The sequence below is a fragment of the Cynara cardunculus genome, unplaced genomic scaffold (assembly GCF_001531365.2).
Source record: "Cynara cardunculus var. scolymus isolate 2C unplaced genomic scaffold, CcrdV1 Un_Scaffold_1233, whole genome shotgun sequence".
Taxonomy (NCBI): domain Eukaryota; kingdom Viridiplantae; phylum Streptophyta; class Magnoliopsida; order Asterales; family Asteraceae; genus Cynara; species Cynara cardunculus.
In genome coordinates this window covers 17,974-21,905 of record NW_020200711.1, presented here as the reverse complement: position 1 = coordinate 21,905, position 3,932 = coordinate 17,974, and the positions used below count along the sequence as shown (strand labels likewise).

Here is a 3,932-nt window from a genome sequence, read left to right as displayed (position 1 = left end):
TCAACTCAAATGCAATTGAATTTTGTTGTAGAAAACTAAGAAAGATGGTGTCTTTATATGACATAAGATATTATTTAGTCTATTTTCTTTACATGTGCTTGTTTTTGAGCTTATTCTTGAAACAGAGGGATAGGGGAAGTGGTTGTGCATTTTGACCTGAAGAATGGTAATCATATCCAATTAAGATAATGTAATATGGTACAGTGGTTCTCCAAGATAAATTTACTATGTAATTTGATGTGTAGGCCTGTAGGGTGTGGCTAACTTCTGTGTGCTTGAACCATGGCCACTTCTTATATGCATAGAGAGACAGATAGGGATGCAAATTTCTATGTGTGTCTATATATGTTGTCTTTAGTTGGACACAAGGTTTCTTAACATTGCATATTGCATTTATTAGCATCTTAATATCATATTATAGCAGCATTAATAATGTATAAAGATAATTTTTTCATTCATGAAAAGATTTGTGTGACTGGTTTGCTTCGTTTCGTTTCTGCTACTCTGAGTCGTATGATATGTTTGCTTCCTATATACATGTGTAGATCTGCTGGTTCTTCCTTCTCCTGTTTATGGAGATTAATTGTTGCTATTTTTTTGCAGTCATGGCAGGCGTAGCACCAGAAGGTTCTCAGTTTGATACTCGCCAATTTGATAAAAAAATGAATGAGCTATAAGTTTGTGCAATTTATTCGTGTAGTAGCTACTTCAAATGTTGGTTTATATATAAGAAGCATTAGGTCTAGCTTTCAAGTGGGATTCGAGGAAGGTACTTGTTTTGCACTTGCTAATGAAATGCTTTTTGCTGCTGCTACAGGTTGTCAACCGACGGGCAAGACTTTTTTACATCAGAGGTTTATGATAGTTTTGATGCTATGGCCTGCAAGAAAATCTTTTGAGAGGCATTTATGCATATGGTGAGTTTATACTCTTATCTTGCATATGGTTTTACTTCATATAAGCTAATTGTCTTGTGAGTTTTTGCAAAAACAAACTCAAGGGCTAGAGAGTCATCTAGAATCTATACTAATTGTTAGAATCATTCTTTATTAGATATGAAAATTTTCTTTTGAATGCAGGTTTTGAAAAACCATCAGCAATTCAGCAGAGAGGAATCGTCCTTTTTCTGCAAGGGTCTTGACGTAATCCAACAAGCTCGATCTGGAACAGGGAAGACTGCAACCTTTTGCTCTGGTATCCTTCAACAACTCGACTACAATGTGGTCGAGTGTCAGGCCTTGGTTCTGGCACCTACCCGTGAACTTGCACAGCAAATTGAAAAAGTTATGCGAGCACTTGGGGACTATCTTGGTGTGAAGGTCCATGCTTGTGTTGGTGGAACCAGCATTCGTGAAGACCTGCGCATCCTCTCGGCTGGTGTCCATGTTGTTGTTGGTACCCCTGGTCGTGTCTTTGACATGCTCAGGAGGCAGTCACTTCGTGCTTATTACATCAAGATGTTTGTGTTGGATGAAGCTCATGAAATGCTTTCTAGAGGTTTCAAGGATCAGGTCATTTCTTTTACCTTAAATTTTACTTTGACTGTCTACTACAAGTAGATTTTAAGATAGATTTTCATAAAGTCCTGCATTATTGTATTACATGAAGAAATATGTTGGGACTGAATGATTCATATGATTTTTTTAATTGGGATGACATAAAGATTCATGTTAGCACTGAATGATTATACTATTTCATGTAACAAATTTTCAAAGTTTTTTCTTTTACCCATTTTAACTTGTTCTGTTAAATTTTGGTGATATGGTGATTGGGGACGTGACTATCAGGGTAAACAGGTCGAACTATGTCAACTTCACAATGCCATATACAGAGTCTGGAGTCTCGATGATTGTTCTGATCAAAGTTGACAGGAAGGGTATATGGATATTTATGAAACCCCTAGAAAAGGGCCTGTTGTTAACAACATTTGCTTTCTTTATATATACTGGAGTTGTGGTTTGGATTCTTGAGCATCGTGTAAACAAAGAATTATGTGGCCGACCGTATAAACAAGTCGGAATGATCTTCTGGTTTTCTTTCTCAACCCTTGTTTTTACCCACAGTAAGTGCAGTAAATCACAACTAGGAAGCTTAATCTGGTTGTAATATTAGAAACTAACTATAAATGAATCTTGCAGAAGAGAAGATGATAAGCAACTTATCTATATTTATGGTGATTGTGTGGATATTTGTTGTTCTTGTACTACAATCAAGCTACATAGCAGGCTTAACATCTATGTTGACAGTACAGCAGCTTCAACTGGACTTCATTGATATCCATTGTGTGGATATTTGTGGTTCTTTTTCATGTAAATGATATTTGTGTACTTTAGAGTTCGAGACTAATCAGGTCAATGAGGCACTAATGTGACGATTGATCTATTATTTAGTGTAGTTTATATTTTATGAACTTCTATCATCTTTTGGTGTGTACGGTGTTTTAGGAAGTTGGCTTATTATCACACCAATAATGTTTTCTTGCAGTTTTACCTTGGTGATTATTGACAAAACCATTAGATGACCTTTAACTTTATTTTTCCATTCGATCTAGCTAATACACTATATTAACCTTAAACTTTATATATTAGTGGCCTTGCAAAATAATGTTTCAGAATTGTGATTCACCCGCGCTGCATCGCGTGGGTACACCACTAGTATTATATAACACACACATACAATTGCTACCCTTATATCCAAATGTACACCTCTCCTTAATAGGCCACCCTTATCCATGGTACACCTCTCCTTGTAATGCCACCTTTATCCCATGGTACACCTCTCATTGATATGTCACCCTTATTTCCTCATCAAAAACATTTTACAAAACAATTCTATTTAGACCGCAGTCAATGGAATTACCAGTTCAATGTCATATTTATCAAAATTCCCATTTTATATATATAAAAACAAATATATATAAATCATGTACAAGACATAATGCAAATCCGGTCAACATAGACTTGGCCGGACTTCATCTCCGGTCAAGTCTTGACCGATTTACCAAATCCGGACAACACATCGCCCAAGGCTTATCCGATTTAACACTTAAGAGATTCAACACTTTTTGTCCGGACAACACATCGCCTAAGGCTTGTCCGATTTTAAAATTATCCGGTCAAGATATGGTCGTATTCATACTTCTCCGTTCAAAATATTTAACATAAACTTAATGATCATAAATCGCTCAACGCTTGTCCGGTTTAAGACTAAACCGCTTGACACTTGCTCGATTTAAGTTTGATCCGAACAATATTCACCAAGCGGTTTATTTATAAATCGCTTAAGCCTTAACCGGTTTAGGGTTTAAATTGCCCAACCCTTTTCCGGTTTATGGCTAAACCACTTATGCCTTGACCGGTTTAAGGCTAATCCGCCTAACACTTGTCCGGTTTAAGACTAATCCGGACAACACTCCAGCGGATTACTTTTAAATCAAAAGTAAAGTTTTATACTCAATTATACAATTATGAAGAGTTTAAAAGCAATATAAACCATTCACCTTTTGAAGACTCTTTTGAAAATAACTTCAAGAATTCAGATAAAATAAGCAATCCGATCAACTCTTGTTTCACTTAAATCGCTCACTTGAGTTCCAGAGATGGTAAAAAGAGTGAAGAGAGCCCAACCCCTCCTTTTATACTTTCCTTTTCAGGAAAGTCGGCTATTACAGCCTCCTCCCCTAGCCCCACATGCATGCACATAAACATAATATGTATATAAAATCATATACATATACACAACAATGCATGTATTTTATTATGTATAAAATTATACCCTCATATTAAATACATACTCAATTCACATATTAATAGGATCAAATATAACAATTTATCATGTTGTCATGTTGTTATATAATTATTAACAAATAATCACGTATAAGTTACCTCAGGTGACAACCAAGATCTCGTTATCACACAAGGATTCCACAAAAA

General features: G+C 35.7%; 1 pseudogene; it reads left to right on the top strand.

Moving 5' to 3' along the window:
* The first annotated feature begins 603 nt into the window (after positions 1–603).
* On the top strand, positions 604–1,511 carry LOC112502319 (annotated as a pseudogene).
* The last annotated feature ends 2,421 nt before the right edge of the window (positions 1,512–3,932 follow it).